The sequence below is a fragment of the Malus domestica genome, chromosome 13 (assembly GCF_042453785.1).
Source record: "Malus domestica chromosome 13, GDT2T_hap1".
NCBI classification, from domain to species: domain Eukaryota; kingdom Viridiplantae; phylum Streptophyta; class Magnoliopsida; order Rosales; family Rosaceae; genus Malus; species Malus domestica.
Window position 1 is genome coordinate 15,901,881 of NC_091673.1, and position 26,646 is coordinate 15,928,526.

Consider the following 26,646-nt stretch of genomic DNA (forward strand, 5'->3'; position numbering starts at 1 on the left):
GAACAGAACTTATTGCTGAAGCCGATACTGACAGATAGATAATAAGAGTGTCACCAACCTCTGGTTTGGAGAGTAGAAGGGCTTTACTCATGTAGTCTTTGAGGTTCTTGAATGCCTCGGCACATTCATCAGTCCATGTAATGTACTTCTTACTTCCCTTAAGTGCTTTGAAGAAATGAGCACATCTGTCTGTGGCCTTAGAGATGAACCTAGTTAAGGCTGCCACCTTACTAGTAAGGCTCTGGATGTATTTTGAAGTTACCGGTTCCTTCATGTCGAAGATTGCTTTGATCTTCTCGGGATTAGCCTCAATGCCTCGTTGGCTTATCATGAAGCCTAAAAATTTGCCAGAGCCTACGCCGAAGGCACATTTGTTGGGGTTCAACCTCATTCGATACCTCTTTATAATGGTGAAAGTTTTAGATAGGTTGGTGATGTGTTGGTCAGCATGTTTGCTTTTGACTAGCATATCATCAATGTAAACTTCCATGCTCTTCCTAATCTGTTCGGCAAACATTGAATTGATCAGTCTCTGATAAGTTGCTCCTGCATTCTTTAGGCCGAAGAGCATGACTTTATAACAATATAGTCCCTTGTCAGTAGTGAAGGCTATGTGTTCTTGGTCCGGAGGGTTCATAAGGATTTGGTTGTATCCTGAGTAAGCATCCATGAAGCTCAAGAGCTCACACCCTGCTGTAAAGTCTGTAAGTCTGTCAATGAGATGAAGAGGAAAGCTATCATTCGGGCATCCTTTGTTTAGGTTGGTGTAGTTGACACACATTCTCCACAAGACCTTTTGGAGCAGAAGACTTTCTTTGGTCGGATTTTTCTTAACAAGGACCACATTTGCTACCCATGTTGGGTAATTGACTTCTCGGACGAAGCTTATGCCTTTGAGTTTTTCAACTTCTGCCTTCATTTCTTCGTATCGTTCAGTGTCATAAGATCTTCGCTTCTGTTTCACCGGCTTGGTCTTGGGGTCAATACTCAAGCGATGACATATGATATTGGGAGAGATGCCTGACATGTCTTATATAACCAGGTGAAGACCTTAATGTTCTCTTGCAAAAAAAAGATCAATGCCAACCGAATGGGTGGTGACAAGGTGGTGCCAATTTTCACCATGAGATCTGGATAATCTTTTGAGATAGAAGCCTTCTCCAACTCTTCACCGAGTTGTGCTTGCTGGGTGAAAGAGTCGTCTCAAGGATCGTCGGGTTGACTGTTGCCACCGTGAAGATCCAAGTTGGCTTCGTTTAGGCTTGTCTTTATGACGTGTCATGTATAGAAAGGGTTTCCTTGGGCACAAGCAGGTGCTATTACTTGACCGAAGTGTTGTAACATGATCGTGCACTAAATTGATCTTCTATGATGTAACCATTGTCATAGGGGGTTGGAAATTTCATCAACAACATATGTGTGGATACCACGACCTTGAGATCATTGATTCCTGTGCGTCCGAAGATGACATTGTATGCCATTGGGCAATCAACCACCAGGAAGTTAGTGGTAATGGTAGCTGTGTAAGGGCTTGTACCAATGGTGAAAGGTAAGTGTATGCTCAATGTATGCTCCCTAAAGGTTGCATGATATCACTGGAAAAGCTTATCAGAGGAGAAATCGAGTGATCAAGCAAGTGTTCAACTACATTAAGTGCCCTGAAAGCTTTAGCAAACATGATATTGACCGAAACCCTCGTGTCTACCAGGATTCGTCGTACTTAAAAGTTAGCTATGTGAGCTTCCACGATCAGTGGGTCATTGTGATGGTAGATGATACCTCTTTCTTTCTCAGGGTAGAAACATATTAGATCCCAGTTAGGCTTTTGATACTTGCCTCCTCTGATGTCTTCCACGTGAAACACTCGGTGACCAGGCCTTAAAGCTCGTTCGCTGTTTTTCATAGCCCTGTTGGAAGATTTAGATATGGGTGTGCCACCACTTATGGAATATATCACATTCACCTGGCGTTGGTTATGGCTACCCCTTGAAGGGTGAAGGAGAAATTGATCAATTTTTCCTTCATGTGCCAAAGCTTCAATATGATCACGAAGGGTGATACACTTCTTGCCTTCATGGCCGTTATGTTTGTGGTAGCAACAAAACGTGCCCGTGTTCTTCGTGGGCTTGTAATCCGGGTGCCTCCGCTTTGGCTTCGGTATTAGGTGTGCTATGCTGGGGTAAATGGCCACGTATATGGCATTCAAAGGTGTGTATGCCTCATACCTCGGGGTAAGGCCTATCCTGACACGTGCTTGACCCACTGTGTTGACTGCCTGGGGTCGGGGATTATCGTGGCGATACCCTTGGTTATCGTGGTAGTGTCCCTTACTCCTTTTACTAAAATGAGACTGGTGAGGATGGAAATCTTTCCTTTTGCCCTGAGATTGATATGTCTGTTAACTTGGCAAAGTATTAAGTAAGGCAGGGGGAGGCACCGCTGCCGTTTGGAAGGTTGAGGTCTTCTCGTTTGGGTGGGTCTGGCTTCCACTTCCCACTTGCTGATAGGGGATGGTTGTTGGGGGTTTCTCTTAGTATGTCCTTGCCTCGGCGGAGGCATGGTTATAAGCCTACGCCATCACCTCAGAGTAAGTCTTCCAAATATTAGCATTGATCATGTATTTAAAGAAACAGTCACGTAGGCCTGCCATGAAGGCTTTGAGGGCAGTCTTGTCGTCTACCTCGGCACAACGGGAATACTCATAGCTGAAGTGGCCAACATACATACGTAATGACTCGTCTGGCTTCTGGTGAATAGTGTACAACTCATTCGCAGAGTGCAAGCAATCGGTCTGGAAAATGTGTTGAGAAACAAACAGTTTCCTTAATTCCTTAAATGAGTCTATCGTGTCAGGTGGAAGATGGCAATACCAGTTTCGAGCTCCGCCAGAGAGGGTGGAGGGGAAGAGAAGACATCGCTCTTCGTCGATGTGCATCCGGTATGCCATGGTGGACTCAAAAAGGTTAAAGTGTTCAATCGGGTCCTCCTTTCCAGTATAAAGTTGCAAGCCAAGCTTCTACTTTGTCTTTGCTTAGAGGGGGTGTCGAAGATCCTCCTTGTAAAAGGGCCAGGCCTAGGTTGGTTCCAATCAAGTATTTCAGCTTGTCGTTCGGCCTTCAACTTGTTTACTTCTTTAAGGAGCTGTAGGACAAGAGGATCCTGAGTGGAGTCATGTACCACTGGAGCTTTCTTTCGTAAATCTCCATCTCCTCTTGGAAGTAGGAAGGTTTGATCAAGAGCATGTGATTTTTCCCTGAACTCCCCATACTGACTTCCAAGGTATGTCTGTCGGAACATCTCTGAGTCCCCTATACCTTCATATTTCTCTCGGACTTGTTACCTCTTCCCCAAATTGGTAGCTGGCTTAGGACATGGGAGGGGATCGAGTCTTTCAGAGACCCTTGGGTCATTGATCTTCGAGCTTACATGGATGGGATTGTCTCGACGTTGCTTTAGGAAGTCTCGACAGTCGTGAAAGATGGCTTTCGATCCTTCCACTCCTTCTGTAAGGAGGTGCCTTCCTCCACTCCTCCTACTTCGGGTCGAAGCAGCTGGGTTGAGAGAAGTCTCATGTTTGTCGCCATTTTGATGAGTAGCTCACTCCTCAATAGGAATACCCATGTCGAGGGTAAATGACCTTCCGTATTGGGGGCACCCAGTTGATGGTTGACTTCAACAGGGGTGATGATCTCTTGTGTTTTAATATATCTAGCCTCGTGGAGCATCTTAAAGACCTTCTCATACTGCTATTAGAGGATCTCATTCTTCATCGCTATCTTGTTGTTCTAAGCCTTCAGCTCATTGACTTTAGCCTGAAGAGCAAACTTCTTTTGTTCCTTCTTTCATTGCTTCGCACCAGGTGCAATAGGGTGTCATTCTATGTGCTATGGTTTCCTTTGCTCCTTATATTGGAAAGGGTTGCCTGGTCAAAAGAGAGTGTACGAATGGTGGAAACCAGCTTAACAAAGCTAAAGAGAGTGGGAATAAGTGTCGTTCCCACAGATGGCGCCAAATGTTGATGCACAAAATCAGCGAGGACTTTGGTACAATAGAAATTGTTATGTTTGTGACCTTCGCTAGATTGCTCCGGTCATTAGTGTGGATAAGTATGTAAATGGATAGAGACAGGGAGGCAAACACAGGATGTACGTGATTTACCCAGATTGGCTATATCCACGGAGTAGAGGAGTTCTCATTAATTGTGAAGGGTTTACAAAAGTACATAGGTTCAAGCTCTTCTTTAGTGAGTACTAGTGAATGATTTAGTACAAATAACATTAGGAAATATTGTGGGAGAATGATCTCTTTTTATAGAAGAGAGTTTCTAGCTTTGTTTTTACATTGACACATGTCGTGTTGTGATTGGCTTCTGATGTTGACACGTGTCACGCTATGATTGGCTTCTGATATCGACATATGTCGCGCTGTGATTGGCCTCTTAGTTAGAGGGAAACTCTTATGGGTTCTTGATGGTATAGCGTTGACCGGTGCTCAGTAATTTCAGATTGGTCAAGTATGGTACAAACATAGCGATAACAGTGTATGACCAGGGATCTATAAATCAATCCCATCATTATTTTCACACCATCATTATCAACCTTTTCGAGATAAGAAACCAGAACTGATTTTGATTCCTTGGTAGTACTCGTTAGCATATCATCTATTAGGATTCCTACAATGTTTACTCCGTCAAGATTCCAAAATTGTCTTGAGCGACAACCTGGTGCTAAAGTGGTAGCACTTGACGTAAGAACATCAAGCGGGACAATCACTTTTGGTCTCTGATAGCACTTGTTGATGTACAAAACCGGAGGTCTTGGTACAACGTAAATCTGACCATGAATCTGCATGAAATGTAAATAACACAAGATGTATCGTGGTTCACCCCAAGGTTTGGGCTACGTCCACACTGATTGTATTGTATTTCTCTAAGAAGTGAGGGAGATAGAGAGCTCTGAGAGTGAGAGGGTGAAGAGCTTTAGGAATTGGCCTCCCTAATTGTGAGGGTGAGGGGTCCTTTTATAGAATAAGAACTCCTCACTTATTACATATTTGCCCTTTTCTTTATCACATAATTACATTTAAGTCCTCCGAATATTTGTACGAGATCTAAATACGAGGCCCTAATATGGTATAAACAGTAGTCCCCTAAGTCTTCAGTCAAGAGAGTCTTTTGGCTAGAGACTTGAAATTCAGTCTATATGTGGGCCGAAGTAACTAGATGTTGTCTTGAACTGATGCTCGATATGAGGCGGTGCTCAATCTGAAATGATGCTCAACTAGAAGTAGCACATGCTGCGAGGCTGCTCGGCTCGTGGCTTATGTTGCCTTGGTTAGCTCGGCTTGTGGCGTTGAGAGAGTCCATTTTATAGAATAAGGGCTCGCTCCTCAATACATAAATGATGGGCTAGAGTTGATGCTCGCGACGAGGCAGTTGCTCAGTAGGCGGCGATGCTCTCTAATGGTGGTGAAGGAGTCCCTTTTATAGAATAAAGGCTCGCTCCTTAATACATAAGTGATGGGTTAGGAGTAATGCTCGCGGTGAGGCCGTTGCTCAGCTGGCGGTGTTGCTTTCTAATGAAGGTGAGGGAGTCCCTTTTATAAAATAAGGGCTCGCTCCTTAGTACATAAATAATGAGTGCTCTCTAATGAAAGTGGGGGAGTCTTTTTTATAGAATAAGGGCTCGCTCCTTAATACATAAATGATGGGCTAAGTCCCCCAAGTATTTTTCATGAGACCCAGTTGAGGCGCAATATATGGTACATAATGTAGTCCCCCAAGTCTTCGGTCAATAGAGTCTGTTGGCTGGAGACTTGAAATTGAATCCATGTATGGGTCGAAGTGGCAGTTGTTCGAAGGCGGTATTTATATACCCTGCACTAAATCTTTGTAGGTAAAGCTTTGCAAGTGAAGCTTTGAAGTTAGAGCTCTGTAAATGACGCTTTTGAAGCTAGGGTTCTGTAAATGAAGTTTTTGAAGCTGATTGACATGAGTGATGCTTATGAATATTTATGTTGATTGACATGAGTGATGCTCATGGATGTTGTCATGAGTGATGCTCATGAATGTTAACATGAGTGATGCTTATGAATGATGGTCATGAATGTTTATGTATGATTGTCATGAGTGATGCTCATGAATGTTTATGTATGAATGACATGAGTAATGCTCATGTATAATTTGGAGTACTGGGCGTACTTTTGATCACTTGGTTGGTGGCATGAAGGAGAGTACAAGTTGTACATTTCATCACCTGGTTGGTGGGATGAATGGTTAGTTGCCAAATGATATTAGAGTACGGGTTGTACATTTCATCACCTGGTTGGTGGCATGAATGGTTAGTTGCCAAATGATATTAGAGTACGGGTTGTACATTTCATCATCTGGTTGGTGGTAATAGCGGCGGGTTGCAGAATAATTGTGGAGTACTGGGCGTACTTTTGATCACCTGGTTGGTGGCAATAGCGGTAGGTTGTCGAATAATTGTGGAGTATTGGGCGTACTTTTGATCACCTAGTTGGTGGTAATAGCGGCAGGTTGCCGAATAATTGTGGAGTACTGGGCGTACTTTTGATCACCTGGTTGGTTCTATTTTGGGCTTATGGGCCTTCGCCCTCCACACAACATGCCAGCCCATTTATTTTGGGCTTTGGCTGTTTTTTTTTTTTTACCCTCTGATGGGGTTTATACAGATATCTCCAAAAGATACGAAAAATAAATTACATCATTCAAAAATAAGGAAAGGAAACCACATCATTCTGGTGGGGTGTTTATTCCTTGCTTTTGCTTTCTCTTTTACTTTCTTTTTTGCTGATGCTTTTCTTGATCTCCCAGCTCCTTGCTTTTGCTTTCTGTATTTCTTTATGATTTTCTTTCTGTTTCTTGACCCTGATGAATATGGCAGACAAGAAATGATAATAGATTTAATAATAAGAAAACAATCTTATCTCCGTTTTTGCTTTGTTTTTTCTTTTGCTTTCTTCTTTTCTCTTTCCTCTCTTTCTGTCTCTGAGCTGTCATGCATGTGCACCCTTGAATCTGCAGGTTGGCCACGATGGTAATGTAGAGGTTGCCGACGAAGTGTGGGTAATTTCCAGATGGGTTGTTGACGACGGCCGGAGACGGGTATGACCCGGTTTGGGCTCTCTCTTTCATGTCGATTCTCCCATTCTGCTTGAATCTGCTCTCTCTTTCAATCTTTCTCTCTCTAGAATAGAAGACTTGCTTGCAGTCTCTTGTTTCTTTATCTCTCTAGACCAAAGAGTACAGCTGGACCATGTGCTCACCAACTTCTGTTTTTTTTACACCTTTTTCAGCTGCAAGTCCACAGCCGAGAAAAGAGAAAGCAACGGGAAACACCAAGGCCTGGAAGCCAACGCCGGCATTGAGGTTGTGAAACGCAGCGTAATGAGCGTTGCCGTTGTGGGACTCGGTAATGGAAAGCCATGCGTCCTGAGGATTGAGCTTGGTGAGATAGCCCACCTCCTCCAAGTGTCCCTTCATGTTGACGAGCACCCTCTTCATTGGCGTCCTGATAGGGCTGAGGAACCTCAGTGAGATGAACGACGTCGGAGTCCAGGCCGTTGACGACTTGGCCTCCTTGGACGAGGGACGAGGCGACCTCTGCCTAGATGGGGTTTGTATCTCTGGCGTGGACACCCCGTGTGAAGTCGTCGGAATGGGTATCCATTTCATTTCCAACCTCTTGTATCTCCGGCGTGGACACCCAGTTTAATGCATTTTCCTGACATATCATTCCACATGATCATCCAGTCGGAAGAAGAATGAGCATCAGCACCATGAGCAAAGACCACCACAGGGGATAATATATCTGGTATGGATGAAGGTTGATGCGAGAATTACTTGACACACAAATTAAACCCTCTTTTTGACAATTGTAGTATAGATGTAAGTAGGGTATCGTTCTAGGCCGGGGATTAGGAGGGATTGCTAATCTATTCTAAATTAATTTAAAAATATTAAATAAGACTCAAGGACACAAAACTAGGCTAAAAACTCTAATAACTCGAAACACACTTAAAATGACTCAAAATAATGAAAACAATCAAATTAAACACTAAGAACTGAAATGGACGGAAATTAAATTAAAAGACTAACAATAAAGAAAACTAACTAAATAATATAATTTAATAATGGATGGGTGTTTGGTTTTGACTAGAAGTAAATTAAACTTAATTAAATTACAGAATTGACAAAAACATGAAATTAAGGTGAAAGGATAGGTGATGGATTAGCTAGAGGGTTCTTCTCCACACATGACACATATGCAACCTAAATTGATTTTCAGTTGTTCTTTCAATAAATTGTGAATCTCAATACTCCAAATTAACCGTGAATAGCACTTTTTTAATCTTCAAGTTTTCCTTAAGTTATTGAATTGGACGGAAAAACGCATACAACAATTCAAAACATTCTTCAAAAGTCCCCTACGTGAAAAGCACAATAGAGATACAATCAAAGATCATTAAACTTTGTGAAAACTATAAGCATTGACGAGGCATTCGTAACTATGAAAAGCATGATACTCTTGCCAAGAATTTACTTAACGTGATTGTGACTAGCAACATTTACTACTTGTGAAAATAAGTTCATAACGATTAGGTGAAATTCACTTATATTCTAGCATCAAATTCATGCATGTAAATTAAGCGTGCACTCTCAACCAACATACACAAATCAGTTTTTATACGAACGGATAAGTAAATTGAAATCACAACTTATGAAATCACAACCGAAGGTAATCAATTCATATTACAGATATAATCATGGTTTTGAATTAACCTCTAGCCAAAATCAGTTTATTTACACATTATTAAAACAAAAATAAAATAGGAGTTTGGAAAGATTAAACCGAAAGAAAGGATCTGCTGCTTGGACTCTGAACTGCATTTTCATGCTGACCTCCTGTCCTCCTCGCCACTGACTTCCCTTCCTCAAACTGCCCAATGGCAGCACTCTCCTCTCGGTCCTCTTCCTGCGTCTCTGCGAGCTGCCCAAAGGGCAGCTCCCTTCTCTCGCTCCCAAAACCCCCTACTGACTTCTCCCGCTCCCCCTTTATATTTTTCCGCGCTGCTTCTCTCGTGTTCTCTCCAGCTGCAAAGGCAGCTTTTGGTTCATTTTTTTATTCCTTTCTTTCTCCCTGCTCTCCCCCGTTCACACCTGCTTTCCATTCCTCACGTTTCCACCCTGGATTCCTTTCTGTCTTCATATTTTATTCCCTGCTTAATTATGCCGTGTCCCTCTTTTCCTCCACCAGCCTTTTGCACCGCCCAAAGCCTTATTGCCACACGTTGCAAGCTGTCAAAATCCCTCCTAGCCGTTGCAAGTGCATTACCAGCTGCTTTTCCACCTTGCAAGTTGTTGCAAACTTTTATTCTCCTTTTGCATGTTCTGTTATAAGTGGTCCGATAATTGAGTATAGAGAAATTCCATCTGCCAATTTCTGATCAGAATCCCCAACCTAAAGCACATGCCAGGTCTCAATTAGCAAATATGATCAGATGAATATGTCGATCCCATAAGCCATCTTTAGACTAGTAATTGTTATGCGACAAAAGGTTATTAGGATTGATTGGGGAATTGAGATAAGATCTATGATATGCGACAAAAGGTTATTAATATTAGTAATCCATACAGAATTAAGTTCACAAGTGACTCAACTCAAAGGTGAAAACACAAGGTTTTGGGCAACACAGGGCCTTAACATTTCTGTTTGAACCAACACTAACCACGAAAATAACGTAAATAGATCTCATTTGTGCTATTTTATTTTCTTTGCATAACAAATCCTATAAACACAAAAATAACGTAAATAGCTCAAAAATATAAGGAACTAACTAAGAAAAGACGAGTGAATTCGAAGTAAAAATATATATAAATATGATCCGATCAAATACCCCCACACTTAACTTTTGCTAGTCCTCGAGCAAAACAAAGAAAACATGAAAAAGTACTAACATGAAAAACATTAGTTTCCCCCTATGTGACCCTCATAGAATTTCATTCAAGAAAACAAATCATCAAGAACCATAGCTAGCATCAAGGAACTAATCCAAGTTCATCTTCCTTATTCAAATATTAGCAGTAATCTTTGAATCATCCTTGAAGTGTAGTGTGTGAGATAGTCATGCTAATGCAATTTCAAGTTTTTATTTTTAAAATCATCATATGCAAACTAGCGACCTTCTCACGGGTTATGCACTCAATCACATATGTGTTTAGTTTTAATGTGTTTCGCTCAAAGAATCAAATGTGAAATTTCTACCATAAGCTTGCATAAAGATCACTTCTCCACAGTCATAATTGCAAAACTTAAATCAAGAGGACTTTTATTGGATGTAATGAGGCTTAGGGATAGGGTTATTGAAATGAAAGAATAGGAAAACACAAGTTCCAAGCTACATTGCAAGCAATTCTTTTCTTTAGATTTATAAGAACTCAAGCTCTCCAGCAATTCTTCTAGCACCTCCAACCATACTCTTAAACTGAAACTTTAAAAACTTTTTATTTTCTTTGTATACAATCTTTCTTTCTTTTTTTCTTTTTTTTTTCTTTTTTTTCTTTTTAAATACAAACATGAAATACCCCCACACTTATTCTTTTGCCAAACACCTTCAAAGTACTTCACAACCGTTTCTCATAAGGCAATCTCGCATTGCTCGCTTGGGAAAGGTAAGGAAAAATGTTTCAGGTATAAGGGTAGACATATCTGGTGATAAGAAATAAAAGGCTCAACATACACGACTCAAATTGGCAATCTAATGATATCATTTTTCTTTGGGGAACATGGTTATTTGGGCCATGGTGGTAAACCTAATGCCTCTATCATTTCCAAGTTCATGTAATCAATGACAAACATTTTGAAAGATCGTTACGCAAGTTCTAGAGATGTATCTCACATAAGTTCATCACACATGAAAGAATAGGAGTATATGAAAAATGCACACACTTTCAATAGGCTCAAAAACTCACATAGGATGTATATGGTCACTAAATTCACATATGAAGCTTTAAGTCATGCTTTAGTTTCACATTAACAAGGCTATGTGCATTTGGTTTTTCAAAGATGGTCAAACATGTACAAAACTAACAAGAGAATTAGGAATTTCACAAAACACATGTTAACTAAGTTCTTGATGATCATGGTTCGAATTTGATCCAATTATATCATTGGGTCGGGAAACTAACAAAAATCTAATTCAAAACAATAAGGGAAACAAGACAATATTTTTGGATTTTTAAATTTTCCGATATTTTTTTTTTTATTTTTTATTTTTAAAGAAAACAAAAAAAACAAAAACACAGAAACAAATGAAATTCTAGAGATTTCTACCCCCACACTTAAACTTGACATTGTCCCCAATGTCAGAAAACACTATAACGCAAATAAAATAAAATAAATAAATAATAAGAAACAAAATAAAGCAATTGGACTGAAAACTTCCCTAATTTGCAGTAAAATCAAGCGATGACCCCCAAGATAAAATTCTGCAATCAACTTCAAGGGTGGAAATAACCAAAAGTTCCTGCAAAGAAAAGAAATAATTCAGTTAAGTAACGCAAGAAAATAAAATAATAATAAAAAATAAATAAAAAAAATGCAAACGAAAAATTGAAAATCACGATAAAAGACAATGAAAAGAACTAATAAGTAATCATTGGTCGTGTTTGTTGACTTTCCACAGCTTTCCTCTTGAACAGGGTGACACTTAGCTTTTTACTTGCAAGTGATGATTTGATGATATTGTACGGCGAAGCTTTGCTCTTTGGGAATGTTGCAGTTCCTTATTCGTTCTCCAAGCAGATGTGGCAGCTTCTCTAGTTCTTCAGCTCGGACTCATTCCGCTGGGATGATTGTACGAGCTGCATTCTTCTCTGCTTGTTTCCTCTGTACGTTGTCTCCACATGCTGTTGGTATCATTTTCGCTTGCCTTATCTGTTCTTCAGGTAGATGTGGCAGCTTCTTTGGAAGTACATCAGCAGTGGAAGACGAGTACTCGAGAGCAATTTCTCCATGTCCTACAAGTTAAAACAAAGACAAGGAAAAGGACATGGAGAATGCATGATATGAGATACTCTTGCTTTCAACCTTTATGATATGAAATACTTTTGCTTTGAATGGGTTGTTCGCAGGAGTATCCCAAGGAATGAGGAACACAGAGTAACTTAGGAGGATTCTTTGGGAATGCATTTTCAAAGATGAAGAAGTGCTGAGAGAGAAGTGCTTAGAGGGTGTGTCTTTGCTGTGAAAGGCGAAGGTAGATACTTATAGGACTTGTCTTCACAACCGGAACTATTCTCTCACGTATTGTCGGCAGCCGGTGGATGGATGAATAGTACAAATTACGCGCTTTCTAACAAAGCTGCCCGTAATTTCCGCAAAGCAGATTCCTCATTGATATCTGGAATCGGCGCTTCGAGCTCTGAGTATCGTCGATTGTAGAGGTAGCATGTGACACGTGCGGATAAATCTGGAAAAGAAGATTTGCCCGTGGGTTGAAGCCCAGCTTTTGAGAAAGCTAGCGTGTCTTTGACTGTTGAATTTCCCTCTTCGATTTCTGAATTGATGCTTCGACAAACTGCCCGAGAATTTTGCAAAGCAATTTGCGTGTGACAAGTGACGACACGTCAGGACAAATTGATCTTTTGAAATCCGGGGTTCGGCTCGTGGTTTCTGAGCAAGCCCAGCCTTTAAGAAATGAAACGCCTCTTTTGAGAAAAGAATCCGACTTTTGAGAAAGGAGCCCCGACTCTTCGATTTGCGAGAGGACGCTTCTCTGAGGAGCGCCTCTTTGATTTCTTCCTTTTTATAGAGACGTTAAGCTTGTTCCACAACACACTTGAGCTCCCTCCTGTAAACACTCCCTTCTTGCACTTGTTTAATCTTGATCACTCCAACTCTCTTCTTTCTTCACCACCTCTGAAAAATGTCTGGCCCTTCCGATCGTCGTTTTGACTTGAACATTGGTGAAGAGGCAGCTCCGCCTTCACCAGACAATATATGGCGCCCATCCTTCATATCCCCTACCGGTCCTCTTACCGTGGGGGATTCGGTGATGAAAAATGACATGACTGCTGCGGTGGTGGCCCGGAACCTTGTCACCCCCAGAGATAACAGACTGCTCGCTAGGCGGTCTGATGAATTGGCGGTTAAGGAGTCTCTGGCTCTTAGCGTGCAGTGTGCGGGTTCTGTGTCCAACATGGCCCAACGCCTATTTGCTCGAACCCGTCACGTTGAATCGTTGGTGGCTGAAATACAGAGTCTCAAATAGGAGATTAGAGGACTCAAGCATGAAAATAAACAATTGCACAAGCTTGCACACAATTATGCCACAAACATGAAGAGAAAAATTGACCAGCTGCAAGACACTGATGGTCAAATTTTACTTGATCATCGGAGGTTTGTGGGTATGTTCCAACCGCATCTTCCTTCGTCTTCTGGAGCGGCACCGCGTAGTGAAGCTCCAACTGATCAACCTCTGCCGCCTCCTCCTTCTGTGGCCCCGCCGACTGCTGAAGCCCCGCCTACTACTGAAGCACCACCTGACCAATGAATACTATTAGTTTACATCATTGTAAAATATTTGTACTTTTTTTTTTTTTATGTACTTTTTTTTTTATCATTAATTTTAAATTTTATCTTTTTTTTTTTTTTTTTATATATGTAAATTAATGTAAAGAGACTTTGGTTAACCTTCCCCCACACTTAAACTAAATAACACAAACTCACAGAAATCAACCAAATAACACAACTAATTAAACAAAACAAAATGAAAGCAGTAAAGATAAGGGTGGAAGAATGCAAAGCTGATTGGGTTAGTGATTCCAAAGTCTCCCTTCGTTGAATGCTTGGGTTGCCTCCCAAGAAGCGCTTGATTTAACGTCTTTAGCCGGACGCATCTTTCCTTTAAATTTCCCTCGGCTCCATTTGAACCTAAAATCAAAGAAAGAAAAATAAATCAAATATCAAAAGTAAAATACACAAACACCAATATAAACATAAACAAAAACAAAAATAAAAGGATTAGCAAAGTTACTAATCCCCGGCAACGGCGCCAAAATTTGATGCGAGAATTACTTGACACACAAATTAAACCCTCTTTTTGACAATTGTAGTATAGATGTAAGTAGGGTATCGTTCTAGGCCGGGGATTAGGAGGGATTGCTAATCTATTCTAAATTAATTTAAAAATATTAAATAAGACTCAAGGACACAAAACTAGGCTAAAAACTCTAATAACTCGAAACACACTTAAAATGACTCAAAATAATGAAAACAATCAAATTAAACACTAAGAACTGAAATGGACGGAAATTAAATTAAAAGACTAACAATAAAGAAAACTAACTAAATAATATAATTTAATAATGGATGGGTGTTTGGTTTTGACTAGAAGTAAATTAAACTTAATTAAATTACAGAATTGACAAAAACATGAAATTAAGGTGAAAGGATAGGTGATGGATTAGCTAGAGGGTTCTTCTCCACACATGACACATATGCAACCTAAATTGATTTTCAGTTGTTCTTTCAATAAATTGTGAATCTCAATACTCCAAATTAACCGTGAATAGCACTTTTTTAATCTTCAAGTTTTCCTTAAGTTATTGAATTGGACGGAAAAACGCATACAACAATTCAAAACATTCTTCAAAAGTCCCCTACGTGAAAAGCACAATAGAGATACAATCAAAGATCATTAAACTTTGTGAAAACTATAAGCATTGACGAGGCATTCGTAACTATGAAAAGCATGATACTCTTGCCAAGAATTTACTTAACGTGATTGTGACTAGCAACCTTTACTACTTGTGAAAATAAGTTCATAACGATTAGGTGAAATTCACTTATATTCTAGCATCAAATTCATGCATGTAAATTAAGCGTGCACTCTCAACCAACATACACAAATCAGTTTTTATACGAACGGATAAGTAAATTGAAATCACAACTTATGAAATCACAACCGAAGGTAATCAATTCATATTACAGATATAATCATGGCTTTGAATTAACCTCTAGCCAAAATCAGTTTATTTACACATTATTAAAACAAAAATAAAATAGGAGTTTGGAAAGATTAAACCGAAAGAAAGGATCTGCTGCTTGGACTCTGAACTGCATTTTCATGCTGACCTCCTGTCCTCCTCGCCACTGACTTCCCTTCCTCAAACTGCCCAATGGCAGCACTCTCCTCTCGGTCCTCTTCCTGCGTCTCTGCGAGCTGCCCAAAGGGCAGCTCCCTTCTCTCGCTCCCAAAACCCCCTACTGACTTCTCCCGCTCCCCCTTTATATTTTTCCGCGCTGCTTCTCTCGTGTTCTCTCCAGCTGCAAAGGCAGCTTTTGGTTCATTTTTTTATTCCTTTCTTTCTCCCTGCTCTCCCCCGTTCACACCTGCTTTCCATTCCTCACGTTTCCACCCTGGATTCCTTTCTGTCTTCATATTTTATTCCCTGCTTAATTATGCCGTGTCCCTCTTTTCCTCCACCAGCCTTTTGCACCGCCCAAAGCCTTATTGCCACACGTTGCAAGCTGTCAAAATCCCTCCTAGCCGTTGCAAGTGCATTACCAGCTGCTTTTCCACCTTGCAAGTTGTTGCAAACTTTTATTCTCCTTTTGCATGTTCTGTTATAAGTGGTCCGATAATTGAGTATAGAGAAATTCCATCTGCCAATTTCTGATCAGAATCCCCAACCTAAAGCACATGCCAGGTCTCAATTAGCAAATATGATCAGATGAATATGTCGATCCCATAAGCCATCTTTAGACTAGTAATTGTTATGCGACAAAAGGTTATTAGGATTGATTGGGGAATTGAGATAAGATCTATGATATGCGACAAAAGGTTATTAATATTAGTAATCCATACAGAATTAAGTTCACAAGTGACTCAACTCAAAGGTGAAAACACAAGGTTTTGGGCAACACAGGGCCTTAACATTTCTGTTTGAACCAACACTAACCACGAAAATAACGTAAATAGATCTCATTTGTGCTATTTTATTTTCTTTGCATAACAAATCCTATAAACACAAAAATAACGTAAATAGCTCAAAAATATAAGGAACTAACTAAGAAAAGACGAGTGAATTCGAAGTAAAAATATATATAAATATGATCCGATCAAAGGTGCCGCTGACGGGTCATCTGATTCATCTTTGCTCTGGTTCTTACGCTTGTGTTTTGACGGTGGTGGCAACGAGGCTGATGACAGGTGCTGCACAGGGTCGTTGGTGGCGGTGCGCTCGAAGTCGAAGGAGGCGGTGCGGTGGAGGATGGTGGCGTAGGAGCAGAAGGTGCCAGAGCTGTGGGCGGTGGCGGCGAGGTTGTGTTGGTCGACGGCGCCGGAGCTGACATTGTGTAAATCAAACAAACCTTGCAATCCTATGTTTCAAGACTCGAAATTTGCACGGATATTGGACAAGATTTGAAGCAAGAAGCAGTTTCATGGAAGTTCGTCAGGTCATGAGGGCGCTTGTTTGCACTGATGATCAACAAATCCAAATTGAATGATGGAATAGTTAAAGATGAAAATGCGTTCAAGTTTTCAAATGATGATGAAGATGAAGGGACTTGTTTTCCATAGATTATGAAAATCAACAGATCCAGACCGCTTTAGAGCTCTTCAAATTGCAATGAGGATTAGGTCTTCAAGTAGATTATTAGGAAATTCTTTTTCCAGCCTAAGGACGTTCCAGCCAACATTAGTTCCCGAGTTTTCTTTTAGTGATGTACTCGTCATTTCGACGAGCATAGGCACTGGTGTACAAGTTGTTATACCTATAGTCAATAGAAATCCCCGGGGTAGTAAGTATTTTCTTTAGAATTAATGAAACCACCTCACAGGTCCAATTCCTTACTAATAGTCCAAAACCAACTATCCGAGCGGGCTCTAGCCTGTAATTAGCCTATGGTGGCGCTATTAATTGACGATATTGTCTGATATCTAGGGACTGTTAACCAGTATTCAGGCTATATGATTTCTGATACGAGACACATGCTAGTATCCGGGAGTGATACCCTTATGCCAGGAAGCCGATTTACAGTTTTAGGGTAACGAATAATATCAAAATATCGTATATGCATTAATTAACGGCGCAACTGATAGACTGATTAACAGTGACTACTTGAGCCGAAGAAACTAAATCGTGGAAACTTAGGAGTAGACCTTGTATTAAGACAATAAACTCACGGTTATGTTAACCATATTACCTATTTAGGTAATCAAAACCTCTTCGACTAGCCACCTACCGATCACTTCCACAGGTAGACAGTAGGATCGAAATTCAAAATGATATTTCACTGTTAGAATGTTTTGAGTGTTGAGAAAACTATGAAGACCTTTTAGTTTGTGTCGTAGAGTTGGTTAGTAATATAGTACGTTTTGAGGATGTATACCATCGGCGTCAATTCTCAAAATTCTACTTGGGATGCCACCAAATGCGAGAAGTAGAATACACCATTGATCCACCTTGTTAACACCACATTTATTCTCCTTATTTCTTATCGAACAACTCCTATATCAGTTTTCCTTATGACTTTTCAAACAAGTCCTACTTCATTAAGAGAACTTAGTTACTAAAGCTTACCAATTAGGAATTTACCAACCATGGACTAAACACTTTATCTTGGGAACCTCAAACCTATCCGCGAAGGCGAAAGGTCAAACCTTAGGGTCATACCTAGATTTTAACAACTTCCTCAGGTGACGATTAAAAACTGTTGTCCCCTATTTCAAATTGATGGCCTAGCCGACCAACCTTTGTAACTCGAGTTTTCTTCCGTAACCTGACGAATTTATAGTAGCTTTTTCGACGACTTACTTACCTACTCTAGTGGCAAATCTAATCTTTAGACATCAACAGTCAGCTTTATATCAAATTCTTTGACTGTAAACTTTGATTAAATTGGTACTCTTCTTAGGAGACGTGATCTCATTGGACGAGATTATTTTCTTTTCCCCAAAAAGGTAGTAGCAGAAGAAAGTTGAAATTCTCACAAGGTGTTGTGAAATTCGAGACAATCTTTGGTCTTGTCGACCTTATTAACAAATTGTTATCGATTTTTTTTTCCGACTATAGTGTTTTTCCTCACTTGTCGACTAAGGAAAGTTAGTTTAGTTGTGATCTTAGTTATGAATAAAGTTTCTAACAACCGAATTCTTGTCTCAACCTACCTTTGTGTTACACCTTTCGATGACATTGATCATTTGGATATCCATGATGACGTGTTCTCTGGATGTTTTGACTATGCTAAGGCAGCATGATGGAGTATCACTTATATTTCCCAACGGATAGAACCGTTCGAAATGAGCCACCTTATTAATGACTTAGAGTCAATTGTTATTATCTTCATTTGAGATAAGCTAAAATTTCTAATAGCAACAATGGAAGAACCAAATCAACTCCTACGATTGCACTATCGTGTATTACCTCGGTGGTACAAACGTACTTACTGAACACCTTTAGCTTGTGCTATCTCACCTCAGTTGGAATTCACAAGTATTGTTTTGACGTTACTTGTGAGATATCACTAAATTGTTTGGATGGTTATAACCACTTCCTGTATCTGTATAAGGATGGGAAATATCACCATAAGCTTCCAATGCGAGGTATCTTGTACATGTGGAGTTATGATGATGTTTCAGTGACCATCAACCCACACGACAAGTTAGCCCACTTTCCATTGGTCCCGAAGGACTATATTTTAGACCACTCGATAAAATTCCTCATTCTTGAAATTATCAAATTTCTCGGGCGTTTAGACCAGTGTCTATTCTGATGGGGATTCCATATTCACCTCTTTGTGCTAGAAGGTATTCTAGTCAATCTTGGGTCTGTGTCTACCCTACTACACTTTGTATTATTCTTGAAACAGACAAACCGTCTAAAAGAGTTGCTTGGACGTTGAAATCCAGTTGTGATCATTAATTTCTTAATCACCCAACAAATACTCTGCTAAACAAATCTTAACCATTGGTGATCGAATGTTCCAGAAACTACCAAGGTAGTGAGATGTTATACATTAATCCCAGTTACCTTATATTCTAGATTTGTTGGAATTGTTTTGACTCTCAAACTCTTGAGTGTTCTTTTAGCCTCTCGACATAATTTTTTGCTAAATTCGAAAGGAATATAATATGAAGCTGCTCGCTGAGGCTTTGTGGACTACATGGTACGTTTATCACTTTTGTATCTCAAGATGCATGGTTCACTTCCAAGCATTGGGAAGTATTCTGGAAGGCTATGAGTACGAAGTTGTTACCCGGTACTACACTTTATCCTTAGACTGATGGTTAGTGTTAACAAACTACACAAACCTTCGTGTACGTGTTGTGTTTTATTCGTTCTGCATACTTGGTAAGGTTGTAATAGACATTTATTTTTATTAGGATTGTGTGTAACTGCGGTTACACTTTTGATTTATGGGTATGGCACAATTTAAGACATTGAATGGAGACTTTATGCACAATGCATAATTGGCAAGTGAGTATTGTGAACAGGTATCTGAATGTTTGAGATTACGATATAGAAAATTTTATATTATCGACAATGTTGCCCAAGAGGGTAGTACGAGAGGGCAGTTGAGGTGCTAATTAGATGATTTATGCGTATTTCCCAATGGGGGGCATGATGGTAATATGGAACCCTTGGGAATTTGTTACTTACTTATCGGGACAACAATGAGTTGTTGGTATTACGAGCTGCAGACCGTAATATTGAGAACTTAATTGTTGAACTCGTTAAGCAAGTAAACATCTAGGTCCGTCTACGTTTAGTCATTTATTTATTGTTGGGCTTAACCCAATGATATTATACATTTACCTTTGAAGTACATGACACAATGAGGGCGTAAGTGAAATTTTTCTATATTCAGTTTTGATCTCAGTACAACTATTTTAAATTGTATGTTATAATATATACGTATTTGACAATATGTTACTGCATATCTATTTTTGTTATGATGTTTTCATAAAGGATTTTATACTGTAATATTATATTTTAGTATTGTGCTAAAGGAAAAGGAAAGTACGAGTTTGGAGGCATTAAAGAGGAATCACTGCACTCCGATCGCGACAGGATGACATTCTCTTTTATACAACCTCTCTAACTTGATATCTCCTTTACATAATTGTTTTTCTACTGTCTTTTCACTATTCTTGTATAACAAATGATTTTAAATTTCGGGGATGAAATTTTTTTAAGGTAGGTAGATTGTGACAACCTGTTCCTAATTTTAAGTTTTATAAATTTTAAAATAATGATTTTATGAAAATGCCCCTAGAGGCAAAGATTTTGACTTTTGTTGACAATCAGTTAGAGAGATGTAAGACTCATTCTTTTAGAGTATCCTCGTAGTACTCATCACTACTAGTGTATAGGCGAAAGTCGTTCACGAGTCCGGATTATAACGGTATAGTTACGGACGTTTGAAATTGGTTATTTAAAATTTAGTTATAAATAAATTGGCGGTATAGTTACGGACGTGTGTTAGCATAGTTTGATGAGTGATAGGTGCAGTCGTACATGTCACATTAGGTGACTTCGATTGACATGCTAGTATAGATTACTGAGCAAATGATCATATCTATATTACTGTTGAGCTATTTTGTTTTGGCGTATTTCTAGACTTACAGTTAGCATGCATTTGATTTTCATACTGAGACTTGGTATGATATTTTGGAAATTATACATGTTTTACGGCGAGGGGTTATAACGTTTTCAAAAAGGTTTTTATAAAACCTTATTTTTAGGCCCACTCATCTTTGTTTTTCGCCCCTTCAGGTTCTAGTAATAGAGTTTTCGTATCGACAAGGATTATTGGCAAATCTTCGTGTAAACGATTACCATCGATGGTATAATTCTCACCCTATTTTACTGTACTGTACTTATGCTCTGTCATCACATGTGAATTGGGTTCATTCCCGCTCACCAGCGCACTCTTATATTTAGGCACTTTTAAGTTTAAATTTATTCACATTTTTCACATCATTATACTTTGTGACTTCGTCACCTTTCAGGTGTTGGCCAGCATAACTTGATTCGGAGTCTTAGTGGACATACCGGGTGTCGGACCCATACTGCAACTCTTTTCTTCTTATCTATCAACAACAAAATAATTTCATAATACTAAAGTTAAATAAAAACTTTATACAAAATGCAAAAATTTCAACGCAAACCTTCTCTATCTGTTGCCTTTGATGAACATGCATCTTTGTCAGCCATCATACCAACACTCAAAGAACAAACTGATTATAATCATCAGAATTGCAAAGCGCTTTCAAAACAAATTGTGAAGAATAAGGACAGCAGAAGTGCATATTTATAGGAAGGTTAGAGACTTTGCGCGACGAAGGGTTTGTCGCACAAACACATGCAGTAAATACAATATTTATTTCTCTGATTTAGATGCACCAAATACGTTGACCAATAACTGATCACCTTTGCACGATGAAACCTTTGTCGTGTAAGAGTTTGCACAGCGACAGATTTGTCGCGCAAAGGTTTTTGAGACGAACATATTGTAATTATAAAGTTCACATAAACATTATCTATGTTTACGTAAATTTTATAATTACCAACAAATTTTTAGCTATAATATGTATTCTAAAAATAATTACTAACTTAAATAAATTGATATTATATTCCATTCAATCAACACATTAAATAATTAATACCTTAAATAAATTGATATTATATTCCATTCAATCAACACATTAAATAATTAATACCTTAAATAAATTGATATTATATTCCATTCACTTAATACACTAAATCATTAATACCTTAAATAAATTATATTATATTCCATTCAATTAATAGCTTAAATAAATTGATATTTTACTCCATTCAATTATTTAAATAACCAAACATGAATTAAAACATAATTAAATCGAAATACATAACTTATAAAAAATACCTTAAATTTAAATATTGTCAAACAAAACATAAATTTAAAACTACTATTTCGATGGTCCTCCATTCCGCTAGAATCATATATTGTCAAACAAAACATAAATTTAAAACTACTATTTCGATGGTCCTCCATTCCGCTAGAATCATAACGCCACCTATTGTTCGTTCGTATCATCATCAAGAGTATACTTACACTGTTACACATATATGCAAATAATTAATTCTAACATATAACACAAAATTAATTATTGATCTATCAACAGTGTACTAACTAATAATGCATCCATCACCGCCTTCTTTGCATTCTCCGGTACATCTTTCCAAGAACGCCACTCCGCAATAGGACAATTGTTCCCCATGGCTACAACAATCGCATGCGCGAAGTGAAAATGATGCATCAAATTATTCGGGTCGGCGTCGGTCACATTATCATCCTTGTTTTTATCCTCCATCTCAGCACGAACATAATTCTAAAGAATAAGGAGAACAGAATTGTGAAGAAAAAGGAGAGGAAAAGCGCATATATATAGGAAGGATAAGGCCTTTGCGCGACGAAAGCTTTGTCGCGCAAAGACCTCACTAAACAGTTTCTGTTTCTGTTGATTCACATGCACTGAATGCTCTGACTGAAAACTGATTGTAACCTGTGCAACGAAGCCTTTGTCGAGCAAGTGTTCCTCGGTTTCCAAAGCGTTGAATGTTCTGCCCAAGAAAATGAACAAGCTTTGCGTGACGAAGCCTTTGTCGTGCAAAGATATAGTGGGAAAATATTCGTCGTGCGTTTGCTTTCCCGCAAAAAAAAAAATGCTTTTATTTTTTTGGCTTTGCGCGACGAACATGTTTAATGTCGTCGTGCAAAAGGTTTTGCGCGACTAAGTACTCCGTCGCTCAAAGTTCACTACCATTGTGCAACGAAGGTCTGTTCATCATTGCGTAAGGTCTCATTGCGCGACGGAATTTGCTTTGTCGCGCAAGTCGTTTTTTTGTACTAGTGACAGTAAAACAAAAATTGAAAGCCTTACTTCTTCTGGCATGGATGTAAAATGTTGAAGTCCGAATTTATAGTAATTGATTAAGCCAATTCATTTCAGAGAACTAACGGTTATGTTTGGTTGTCAAGAAAATAATCTGCGAGGTCGTGCTTGATTGTCAATAAAGAAACTGCCGGTATTGTTAATTTGTGAATTGTAAGAAACCACAAAGATTCACTTAAACCCTAAAAAAATCTACTCTTTAAAATACTAAAAAACTACACTTCCTTTTGACACTAGTTCATGAAAATAAAATATATAAATTTGTAAGATAAGAAAGGTCTTCTTTAGGCCTTTGCCCTTTTTGGGGTCTGATCTAGTTAACACATTGTGAGAGCATATAAGATATGATGAATTCAAGCATAAGATAGGGTTATCGCTTAATGCTCACCATGATAAGCATGTTTTTTATTCAAGTAATGTTAGGGAGACTAAATTTTGGAAACTAAAGGACATGTAAGTTGATGATTGATTTATTACTTAAACGTTAATAGACGTGCTCATTTTTATTGGTGACACATCATTTAGTTTGCAAATTTAGTCTCTCTAACATTACTTTTTTTATTCCAAATGTTCTAACTGGTGCAACGAATCGTCACTGGTTACTTGTTTGTAAAGTCAGTGACATAAAAAATGTAGAAGGATGGAAACACATACTAATTAACAAACAAAACCCACCATGAAGTTTGTTTTTTCTTGTAGTGAATTAAACAATTTTTATTTAAACAATACCTACGCCAAGTTTTTTATTTGTTTCTCTTTCTGTTTTCAATACGTGTTTTAAGTTTTTCTCATAATCATATGATGGATTACAAACAATACTATTTTGACGTCCTCTGGTTTCTTAGTTCATGTAAGTCTTCTCCTAGACCTGCTACCCAAACAAGAACAAGGAAGATAGGGCATAGAAAGAAATATATATATATATATATATATGACTATTTTGAAAAATTAGTACAAACTAGAAATTCGCCAAAACCCACAACATAGCCTAACTAAAAATCTTACCGATTAAAAGTTGCACAAAAAAAAAAAAAAACCCTATCTCTCCCATCAAACGAAAACTCCGAAATCAATTCAATTGTTGATAACAACCCATAACAGAATCTGATTTAAAATTGAACCTAGAAAAATTAGAAGTTTCTAACATTTAAAGTTGAACAAAACACAGTCCATACACTTTGAAAAGAAAAGGTCTCAGATGCGAGATTCGAAGAACTCATTAGAAAACTATCCAGTTTGAAACTGAGCGACGCGAAGAGGGAAGATAACAAGAGAGACCAAACGACTGGAAAAGTAGAGAACCAAAAATAATGGGGAAGCTATTCGACCAAAAGGAGTGAAAAGCAACAAAAGCATGAAGAGAACAAGGCGATGATAGACTCATGGACATCGAGGGCCTAATTGTCCCTTCAATGTAGAAAGGTTGAATGAAAACCAGAGAAGGGAAATTTTGGAAGGCATTTTCGCCACTCTAATGTTAGCGAACAATAATATTAGGCGATGATAGACTCATGGACATCGAGGGCCTAACTGTCCTTTCAATGTAGAAAGGTTGAAAGAAAAGTAGAGAAGGGAAATTTTGGAAGGCATTTTGGCCACTCTACTGCTAATGAACAGTAATATTTTGTTTGAGTTTTAGTATATAAATAATTTCTGAAAACATATGAACACATCCAACTCAACACACGAGCACAGATTAAATTCCACAATCCAGATCACATGGTCCAACGACTCGTAGGTCAATGATAAAAAATGTTACTTGTCAATGATCAAAGCAATCTGGTTCATATAATGTGACATTGACAACAAACCACATTCCATATAAAATTATTGTGTCATAGAATAATTAGAATTTCTAGTAATCACATTAATTAGTAAAGTAATATAGACCATCGTACAAGACCGCTTGGAAGCATCCATCAACAAAGCACATCAAACCAAAAAAGGTGAACAAATATTGCTGGTCATGCAACAACCAAGAGGACACGTCACACATGAATGTGAAAGGTGCATATGAGCTAAAAGGATATACACTTGGCGCACATAATTCACAACTACCGTCAAGTTTCTTGATTTTTAACATTTGGTATATAAAAAAAATTTTCATCTTAGAGTGGTACCTAAAGTCAAAATTTTTGGATAGTTTCATACATCTGTTAAGATTGTTGTTAAGTCAACCATTAATTGATGACGTGGCGTCCATGTGGACAATGACTAAACACCATGTGTCAATTTGGATCCATTGGAATATTAAAAAAAGAATTAAAAAAATTAACAATAAAAAAAATTAAAAATAAACCTAAACCTAAATTTACCCCTCCCATTTTCTCTCCACAACCAACAACTCCTCCACCATCTTAACCCTCCCCCATTGCCCAAACCCTTCTTCCTCCTCCATTATTGTCGACTTGGTTTCCCTCCTCCGTCCCTTCCCCCATTTGCACTCATCCTTCACGAACACCCTTAGCCCCACATCCGCCATGAACACCCTCGGCTGGCACGCTAGAAACACGCACAGCTCGACACGTGCACCGACGCTTGTAGATCCGACATGTGCATCGCGTCACCATCACGACTGCAGGTAGAAGAGGGTTGTGGTTAACCTGCACGCTAGATCCAAGAGCACAGAAAAATCGATGGGGCCCACTTGGAAATGAACAGAGTTATTGTGAGCAGCAGAAATAGGAGGTTTGGCCCTTGGGTCTGGGTCTGGGTTGCGTTGCAAAGAGAAAGGGAGTGGGTCGCTGTTCGATTGTGTGATTTTTGTATTGTGATTCAATGGATCTAAGAAAGATTTCTGGAATAGGGATTGAATAATTTCAGAGAGCTTCAGAGTAATGGAAGCCTCACACTCATTCTCATTGAAATTGCTCACACTCTCTCTTACATAGCAAAACGAATATTACCATTTCACTGAGGAGGGAATATTGCCTTTCTTTCTCCTCTAACAGAATGAAAACAATCTCAGCCATTAATGTTATTTATCCCATGAGATAGTTACATGTGTCACTCAACACCACTTACTTTAACTTAATCTAAAGCATCCATTTGGAATGTAATCCAAGGGCTCTAATTAAAACAAGTAAAAGATAAACTTATTTAAGCTAAAATCACTTAAATGCTAACACTCCCTTGTAAGTGTTTAGTTGAAATCACTCCCAAAGCTTTCCTCAAGTACTCAAATCGATCACTTGCCAATGCTTTTGTAAATATATCAGCAACTTGTTCCTCAGTTTTGCAATAGATCAGGTCAACTTCACCATTCTGCAGTGCATCTACAATGAAATGGATCCTTCTGTTTATGTGCCTTGTCTTGTGGTGTGCTATTGGATTCTTTGAAATTGCAATGGCAGATGTGTTGTCACATAGGATCTGAGTAGGCTCTTCTTGTTCCTCTCCAAAATCTGATAGAACAAACCTTAACCAGATGGCTTGAGCAGGTACTTTTGTAGCACTGACATACTCAGCCTCTACAGTGGACAATGTTACACTGCTTTGTTTGATTGAACCCCAGGAAAATGCTCCGGAACCAAAACTAAAAGCATATCTAGAAGTGCTTTTCATGTCATCCTCATTCCCTGCCAAGTCACTATCACAGTAGCCAATAAGCACATCATCTTTGCCTTTCTCATATGCAATCCAATAGTCCAGTGATCCTTGGATATATCTCAGTAC

The 26,646-nt window shown here is 38.8% G+C and overlaps 1 long non-coding RNA gene across 1 annotated transcript; it reads right to left on the reverse strand.

Moving 5' to 3' along the window:
- Window positions 1-13,858: 13,858 nt before the first annotated feature.
- On the reverse strand, window positions 13,859-15,275 carry LOC139190664 (uncharacterized). The gene is made up of 2 exons (XR_011575005.1): window positions 15,159-15,275; window positions 13,859-13,955 (listed from the first exon to the last, which is right to left on the reverse strand). It is a non-coding gene; the product is annotated as an uncharacterized lncRNA (long non-coding RNA).
- Window positions 15,276-26,646: the final 11,371 nt, after the last annotated feature.